Below are 9,861 nucleotides of genomic sequence, written 5' to 3'. Positions count from 1 at the left end.
GTTCACTCCTATTTTCTCTCATTAAATGGTTCTCAAACTCTAGCTTGCATCAGAATTACCTACAAGGCTTGTAGAAACACAGATTACTGGGCCCCACACCCAGACTTTCTGAGAGTTTGAGAATCTGCTTTTCCAACAAGTTAGTGTTGATATGGCTCTAGACAGGTAAGGAGGGAGGATCTTCCTAAGGGTAATAAATGTCTCCCAATGTCTGAGTATTAAATATCTGGTCAGGGGTTCTTCACCTTTCTTTGCAACAGATGGCCTGGGCAGTGTGGTGATGGCCCTGTATTCCTCAGAAAATATTTCTAAATGGAATAAAATAAAATACCTAGGACTATAAAGAAAACTAATGATATAAAAATGGATTGTTCAAATTATTTTTAAAATATTTTAAAAAATGTAATATTTACAGTATTTACAACAAGTCATCTGCATTGTGATATGAAACATTTGGGGTTTCCATTGGTGGTAAACTCACACTCCTACTGATAACACTGCTATGATTGTTGCTTATGTTTACAATTAAAAGAGAGGATAAATTACAGATAGAAGTTAGTGAAAATAAAGACCCTAGGTTAGGAATCCTCACCCTGGTGCCATCTCAAATGAGATGCTCTACCTTTGGCACTGGGTGAAGTTCCAAAGAATTCAAGTCTGTTCATTCAAGTCTGTTACTGATTAAATGCCTCCTATGTGGAGACACTGTGATTGATTCAGAAAGGACTAAGATGCTTTCTCTTCCCTTATTCACAAACATTTGATTTTAGTGAGGTAAAACTGAAATATAAACTGATAATTAAAGTGCAGTGTGATGGGCCACCTGGGTGGCTATGTCAGTTAAGGGCGTGACTCTTGATTTTGGCTCATGTCATGATATCATGGCTCGTGAGTTCCAGCCCAGTATGGCACTCTACACAGACAGTACAGAGCCTGCTTGAGATTCATTCTCTCTCTCCTTCCTTCTCTGCCCCTCCCCTGTTCACACAATCTCTCTCTCAAAATAAGTAAATAAACTTAAAAAAAGTGGAGTTTAACATGAGTATGCACAAAGCACATAAGTAAAGAATGGAATGATATATGCATGTGTATGAGAAATGGAGGTAAGATCTCTGTTAATTAGAACTCAGTTGGATGGAAGTGACGGTATTAGACTATCACAGTGCTGGTCCCCACTGAAACATGCTTCCAGATCTTAGGCTCCCCCATGTTGACTCTGAACTTGGCCCCAAAACTTGCCTTGGCCAAAAGACCGTTAGCCAGCTTGACACAAATATTCACACATTGGGGCTTGCCTCTTGTAATGCTTGGGCTTCAGCTGCTGTGTAAGAACTTTAGGCTTAGATTACTGAATGAGGAGAGGCCCTGTGGGGGGTGGCCCTGTAGAATGAGCAGCCATCTTCCGTGTTCCAGCCTCAGCTGAATACTCGGCTGAATGCAGCAGCGTACAAAACCCGCATCATTGAGTGAGGAACAACAGAACCACCCAACCCACAGAATCATGAAAAATAAGAATTTGTTGCTTTAACCACTGTTTTAGAGTGATTTGCTGCATACCGAAAGATAACTGAAATAGTTGTTTTTATTTCTGTACCACTTTTCCTCTTCCGTTTTGCTTTTTTAAGAAAATTTTTCTTTTTAGTGTTTTTTTTTTTTTTGAGAGAGAGAGAGAGAGAGAGAGAGAGAGAGAGATAGACTGTGAGTGGGGGAGGTAAAGAGAGAGAGGGAGACACAGAATCTGAAGCAGGCTCCAGGTTCCAAGCTGTCAGCACAGAGCCTGATGCTGGGCTCAAACCTATAAGATGTGAGATCATGACCTGAGCTGAAGTTGGCTGCCTAACCCACTGAGCCACCCAGGTGCCCCTCCATTTGGCTTTTAAAGATTCAGAGGGCAGGGCGCCTAGGTGGCTCAGTTGGTTAAGCTGTTAAGCATCTGACTTCTGCCCAGGTCATGATCTCATGGTTCGTGTGTTCAGGCCCCCCACTGGGGTCTGTGCTGACAGCTCAGAGCCTGGAGCCTGCTTCAGAGTCTGTATTTTCTTTCCTCTCTCCCTGTCCCTTCCCAGCTCATGCTCTGTCTGTATCTCTAAAAAATAAATAACTGTTAAAAAAATTAAAAATAAACTATGCAGAGGGAAAATTGCCCTGTAAAATAAGCCACTGTAGAGATTCTCTGCAAATAAACACAATTTCCAGAGAAGCTTCTAGTACACTTAAGTCTTTTAAGATCTGTGGCTAGAAAACTGATATAATTATGACTCTAGTAAATTGAAATTCTGCTTTGCATTGAATGATTACTTTAAAAATCATAAAGTCCTAAAACCTGAAATTTTGAGCTGCAAGAGATCTTGGAATCTATGCAGTCTAACCTCACAACTTTATTTTTAAAATTTCTTTATCATTTTTTAGTAATCTCTACATCCAGTGTGGGGCTTGAACTCATGACCCTGAGATCAAGAGTTGCATGCTCTTCTGACTGAGCCAGCCAGGTGCCCCTAACTTCTTAAGTTTAGAGGTAAGGACACCAAGTCCTAAGAGGTTAAAGCCACAGAGCATTTTGTTAGTTGGGTCCAGAAGGGAAGCCACATATTCTGACTTCTACTACAGTGTCTTTTAATAAATTATAAATAGCAATTAGTAGATTATCATTTCCATTATTTTATTTTTGCAATAGACAAAGTGGATATTTTTATCCTTTCTATTTTTAGATGAGTTAGATCTAAAAAGACCAGCTCATTTCACATAACTCATAAAAACAGGACAAGATTCTGGGTCTTATGTTCCCTGGGCGAGGGCTTTTTCATTATATCATGCTACCTGACATGTTCAGTATTAAAAACCAGGAAATAAACCAATATATTTTTGAAAGAGCATCAGCATCAGACACTTATCTGGTTCATCTCTGAATTTCTCATAGTCGTATATTATGTACACAATGTGTCATTCAATAAATATTTGTAATATGAAATGAATACATGAATGAATAACTGAATAAACAAAGGATAGAACAAGATTATGGTTTATTTTTACCAGACATTTCATTCTTGAAGTGTATGATTAATCAAGATTCCTCTGTACTTGAAAAGGAATAGGGGATAAAAATGCCCATCAGTAGTAATGACAACATTTTGTGATTATTGTGCTTTGAAAGCAAAGTAACGAACATAAAGGCAAGTTCTATCAATGTGTCTCCTATTCTGTATGTTATAACTCAGAAGTAATATGCTCCTTCTTTCAAGGGGGAAGCTGAGGTAGAGAAAGTGACCCAGGCAACTTTGAGCAGCTTTGTCCAGTAGAATAATGAAAGCCACATATTTAACTTAAAATTTTCTAGTAGCCACAATGAAAAAAGTAAAAAGAAACAGATGAAACTAATTAAAATTTTTTAAATGTTTATTTATTTTTGAGTCAAGAGGGCATGAGCTTGGGAGGGCTGAGAGAGAGGGAGACAAGAGAATCTGAAGCAGGCTCCAAGCTGTCAGCACAAAGCCCAATGTATGGCTTGAACCCAAGAAGTGAGATAATGATCTGAGCCGAAGTTGGATGCTCAACTATCCAGCTTCCCCCAGATGAAACTAATTTTGATAATATACTGTACTTAATTCAGTATATCTAAAATAATATCTTTCCACATGTAATAAATACAAAAATTGTTGATGAGATATTTTACTTCTTTTTTTTTTTAAGTGGGCGTTTTACACTCAGAGTATATATCATCCAGACTAGCCACATTTCTTTTAAGCATTGCTTTCAATATTTTTTTTTTTTTTTTTGAGAAAACAAAACCGCGTGCATGTACCTACAGGGGACAGGCATAAGGAGAGGCAGAGAGAAAATCTTAGGCAGGTTCCACGCCCAGCACAGCGCCTGATGTGCAGCTCAGTCTCATGATGGTGAGATTGTGACCTGAGCCCAGACCAAGAGTCAGATGCTTAACTGACTGAGCTACCCAGGCACCCCTATTTTAGCCACATTTCTAGTGCTCAATAGCCACATATGGCTAGTGGCTACCATTTTGGACAGCACAGGTCTAGTCACATAGGACATAACAATTCTGTAGAGAGAAGGCAATTACAGTAATTACATCACAGAGGAAGTAGAGTTTGAAGGAATACTTGATATTATCCTGCTTTAGTCCAACTGCATAACCCAGATCACTGCAACTTGAAGGGAGAGTCTACTACCTCCTAGGAAGTCAGCTGCATAGTTTTGTCAGCCTTTTAGGAAGATGTTTGGTTGTGTGGCCATGGGCAAGTAACCTAGCCTTCATATAACTCAGTTTCTCATATGTTATCCATATGAGAATCCATATCATATCCATTACATGAAATAATAGGAAAAAGCATTTAGTCAATACTGGCAAGTAGGAGGCAGTGGGTTAATAGGAGCACTCGTACTTTACTAGGATCTTACCTTATCACATAAGCCTCAACCCCATTTTGGATTATTTATTATTTTTTTATTTTAATGTTTATTTCTTTTTGAGAGAGAAAGAGACAGAATGTGAGCAGGGGATGGGCAGAGAGAGAGTGAGACACAGAATCTGAAGCAGGCTCCAGGCTCTGAGCTGTCAGCACAGAGCCTGACACGGGGTGCGAACCCATGAACCATGAGATCATGACCTGAGCTGAAGTTGGGCGCTTAACTGACTGAGCCATCCAGGCACCCCAACCCATTTTGGATTTTTAAAAAAAGGTTGGTAGGACTCCCTACAGATCAGTATCTTTTCTGCCACAAGTATAAAGGTGAGGTACATTTCAAAAAGACAAAGTAAAACAAAAAAGATCATGAGTTACATATAACTAGCCTTCTACTAGAGGGAATCCTATTCATAAAACCAGATGGTCTTCTTCTACTCTTTTATTGAAAGATATTATATATAAATATATATTTATATAATATAAATAAATATAAAATATATTTTATTGAAAATATATAATTTTTCTTTTTTTTAATAAATATTTAAGCATTTCTAAATGTGCAGTTCTGTTTTGTTAAGTAGTTGTTCTGCAACCATCACCATCATCCATCTCCAGGACTTTTTCAACATCCCACAGTGAAACTCTGTATCCAGTAACTACCCATTGGCCCCAGCACCCCCACCCCCAGCCCCTTGCTAAACACTCTTCTGTCTCTTTATATTGGACCATTCTAGGAATCTCATATAAACGGAGGTCTTCTGTTTTTTCTTTTATTTTTTTAAAATAGTTTATTGTCAAGTTGGTTTCCATACAACACCCAGTGCTCATCCCCATAAGTGCCCTCCTCCATGCCGCCCATCATCCCCCCAACCCCCCCCACCCATCAGTCCTCAGTTTGTTCTCAGCATTCAAGAGGCTCTCATGGTTTGCCTCCCTCCCGCTCCCCCACTATTTCCCCCCTTCTTCTCCCCCATGATCGGTCTTCTGTTTTTCCAAAGTGACATTTGTTTTTTCTTTAAACATTAAAATAAGAAAGTTTATCTAAAATACTGACAGAGTAAACCTAGAGGTTTTTAAAAAGAATATTTAGTGTTGGAATGCATGTTGATAGGCACTGATGAAAGGCACTGGAGAAATAAATTATAGTTATTACATATCTGAGGGAGATGATCACTACAAAGGTTTTTCTTTACTTTATAAAAAGAAGTCTGTATGAGACTATATATACATGAATGTAAATTAAGACATGTCTTCATGAGATTACTGCTCATAAAGGTCATAAATAATGATGCCAAATTTTCACAAATATCAGAACTCTCGCTGGTATAGGAGATCCTTGACTTTGTCACTAGTTTGCCATTTGGCCTGTGCCTAGGGCCTGGTAGTCTCAAGCCCCTCCTATCTTCATCTGTAAAACAGATACTAATAATAGCTGCCCTTCCTACATCATAGGATTGATGTGAAGATCAAACAAGATAATTAAAGTGAAAGAGCTTTGAAAAATACAAAGCCCTGTAGAAAGGCAAGGTGTTATTAAAGACTGTGGAGAGATTGCTAACACAATTTGATTCAAGGCCAGAGTTTTGTACTTCCAAAAGTTAAAGATACTCAGTTTTTGCAAATTATTTAGAAAACCAAATTCCTTCTTTGGTGACCCAGCACCATGACTGAATTGTGTTCTAAATGCTGTATATTTGATACCCACTGCTATATGTCATCTAACCACATTACCATACTAGATGTAATTGTACAGCATTTCAGCAAGATCTTCAATTTTTGGTGGGTAAGAAGTTACAAATCCACATAGCTTAAAGACAAAGTCATGTCTGCACAGGAAGTTTTTTTGTTTTTGTTTTTAACTTTTCCATGGTGGCAACAGTGCTGCTCTCTGTAACATATCTACTCTGGGAGACCTGCCTGAAATGTGATTTAAGTCAAGCATTTATTAAGTGCCTATAGTGTGCCAGGCGTTTGAAGTAGAAATGGTGTCAGGGGAATGATGGAGGTAGTGAGAAAAAATGCAAAGAGAAAAGGGGTGCCCCTGAACTGGGTGGGCTTTAAAACAAGTGAGGAGTGGCATGTCCTGTGACAACTAACTATAAAGGCAGTGAAATCAATGCCAAAAAAAGGCTTGAGGAATACACCATGGGAGTTCCAGAGGTTCAAAGGATTAATTCATTCAACCTAAGAAGGCAGAATCTCAGGACATTTGTCCCTGGGCCCTGATGCATGAGAAGGATTCCTTGGTTCTGAAGTAGATGGGACATACTTCAAGCATGAAGGATCCACACCTAGTATCCCCCAAACAAATATTTACCTACTAACTAGCTGGTAGAACTAAACAACTTGGCAATGTGCCTGTGACTCTACAAGGTCACGGCTGGGTGGTATTAGAGGTTAAATCCCAGATTCTCATTTGAAACCACCAGCCTTATGGCATTCTACCATCCTGGGAGGACAGCTCAGAGACCAGTCATATGCACCCTGGCAAATGATACTTCATTTCATTTCAGCTCCACAGAATTGCAAAAATTGACCAGATGGGGGTTCCAGATTTCAACAACCCATGCCTAACTAGAAAACTCTTCCAGGCCAGGGCTCTATCTGCATGTTTCTAAGCTCATGTCTACTCCTGTCCCAGTTTTCACATATCCAGCATCAACCTTCCCACTTAGATTTTGGCTTTCTTCCTGGGATTACATTTTCCCCTTCCAGTGCTTTACTGTTAGATGACTTTTCCCTTTCCCAAATGTATACGACTTTTCTTCTTACCATTATCATCTTTTTAGCTCACAGTTATTGCGCTCTTACCTCGGGCCATACAACATGCTGTGTATTTTGCAGCATCTCCCTTACATAGGATAGGTAATATGACCACAGTTGACCCTTGAACAACTCAGGGATGTACCTATCCTCACCACGACTCCCTTACAAAGTCAAAAATCTATACTTTTTGATTCCCTTCAAACTGAACTACTAATAGCCTATGTTGACTAAGAGCCTTACCAATAACATAAATGGTCAATTAACACACATTTTGTATATGTATTATATACTGTATTCTTATGGTAAAGTAAGCTAAAAAAAAAAGAAAATGTTATTGAGAAAACTATAAGGGAGAGAAAATACATTTACAGTACTGTATTGTATTTATATTTAAAAATTTCACATGTAAGTGAACCCATGCAGTTCAAGCCCATATTGTGCAAGGGTCAACTGCATTTCTCTTTTGTAGAAGAGAAACAGAGGTCTAAAGAAGTTAAGTGACTTGTCCAAAGTCAACTGGCTAGTTCAACAGCCAGCCAGTTGTAGATTCCATTGGTAGAGTCGGGACACATACCAAAGTCTATATACTAACCCTGTGTTATCCCTATCTCCTTGCTTTTCCCTTCCATACCAACAGAGAATATTTGTGAAATTTGCATGTTACTTACATGCAAACTATTTTGAAGAATGGCAAAATCTTATAGGTTAAGAGGAACAAGCCTCTGCTGACTTGATACAATCATGCTAAGATTTATTCAGTACTTTGTGCAAGCCACTATGCTTATACACATGCACATTCTCATTTTAAGCTTCACAGTAGCCTTAGAGAGAAGCATTATTATCACCTCTTTTACAAATGAGCAAAGTGAGGCACAGAGAGGTTATATAACTTGTTAGTAAGAGGTGGAGCCAGTATTTGAACTTTGGCCATTTAATAGCAAGGCTCTAGCTTCTAACCTCTGAGAGCCCTTAGACCTTCTCTAGCAGGTGTTGCTGTTTTTCCTATGGGAGGAGTGACACTGGAAATAGTGAGCATTGAGTTCCTTCAAAGCTTTGCACCAAGCATACAGGGCACTCACAGGGAAGATCCAGTGCCTGCCTTCCAGGTTGGAGAAGGATAGGAAGGAGATTACCAAGGCACACACAAACAACATTGGAAGCGAGATACCAGATAAATGAGGTCAGACCACTCTCCTGCTTAAAATCGTTCACCAGCAGCCCTTACCAACAGGACACAGTCTGCTTCCCTCAGAAAGGCAGGCCTGGATGCTCTTCCTGCCTCTACCTCTTTAGTTTCATTTCTGTCTCACTGTCAACATACCCTTTGCAACATATGACAGGTATCTGCATGTCTTTGCCTGCTTCTCTACAGCCACTGTTTTCTCCCCCTTCTGTCTGATCTAAGCCTTCCTTCAAGACTTATCTTGGTCACATCTGTATTTAAACTTGTATTGCCCTCTTCTCCCAGCATTTGGACTCTGTAACACTTTGCACACCTATTCTAGCTGTTATTACAACTAAATTAAAATTATTTGCATATTTGTCTCTTCAAGGGCAAGATGAGTGGTTTTTCCTCTTTTGCACCCTCCAGTGCCCACCCACCATAAGGACACATGAGACTCTCAAAGCTTGGGTAACAGCCAGAATACACAAAGTAACACAGCAGAAGGATTCCTGGGCCAGGTTAGCAGCCCAGCACCCAGCAATGAATGAAGTCAGTGGGGATCAGCATTTGCAAGTCTGAGAGAAGGAAGATTTTTGGAAGAACCAAAGGCAGACCTGGGCCAATTGGATGGATGACAAAAATGGGGAAAATAAGAATGGAGAAGGCCTTAAGGTTTACCTCTTTCAGAAATTTGTCTGGGCTCGCCCCATCATTAGTAACCTTTTTTTAATTGGCCGTGATACTATGCCTTCCAGCACCTTCCAGCAGTGTACCCTTCCTCATTGCACACTCATGGAGTGGCTCAGTCTGTACACATCACGCTCACAACTTACCCAGATATTATTGGAAACTTTTCAAGCATCACTTCACTTAATCCTCTCAACTGCCTGTGAGATTTTTTTTAAATCTAATTTACACTTTAGGAAACTGACGTCCGGAGCGATTAAAGCATCTTGATCCCATCCGCTTTCCCGACGCGGTGGCCAGCCCTTCTCTCTGAGTGGACGGGTTCCTTGCGCGCCAAGTTCTCCGGCTTCAGGGACCCCCGACGCACAGTGGTCACAAAATAAGTGGACTCATTTGCACAGTGAAGAAGTTGCTTCGGGGCAAGGTGCACTGGAGGAGGTCCGAGCAGAGAGGGCCAAGGGGAAGAGAAGAACTGGGAGGGTTCGGAGGAAAGCAGGAGATGGCCTGGGGAGCCGGCGGGGCGAGGAGCGCCGGGGGCGGGGCGAGGAGCGCCGGGGGCGGGGCGAGGAGCGCCGGGGGCGGGGCGAGGAGCGCCGGGGGCGGGGCGAGGAGCGCCGGGGGCGGGGCGAGGAGCGCCGGGGGCGGGGCGAGGAGCGCCGGGGGCGGGGCGAGGAGCGCCGGGGGCGGGGCGGGGAGCAGGCGCCATGCCATTGGTTTTCGAGCCCGGGAGCCGCCCCTGCGCGCCGGCCCCCCGCCCGCAGCGGGGAGCTTGCACCCGCCTCCGTGCGCTGACAGCGGCGGGGCGACACCTGGACCGCCCAG

Source organism: Hyaena hyaena, unplaced genomic scaffold, assembly GCF_003009895.1.
Source record: "Hyaena hyaena isolate Hyena2069 unplaced genomic scaffold, ASM300989v1 scaffold_667, whole genome shotgun sequence".
In the NCBI taxonomy this organism is placed as follows: Eukaryota; Metazoa; Chordata; class Mammalia; order Carnivora; family Hyaenidae; genus Hyaena; species Hyaena hyaena.
Note: the sequence above shows the minus strand (reverse complement) of the source record.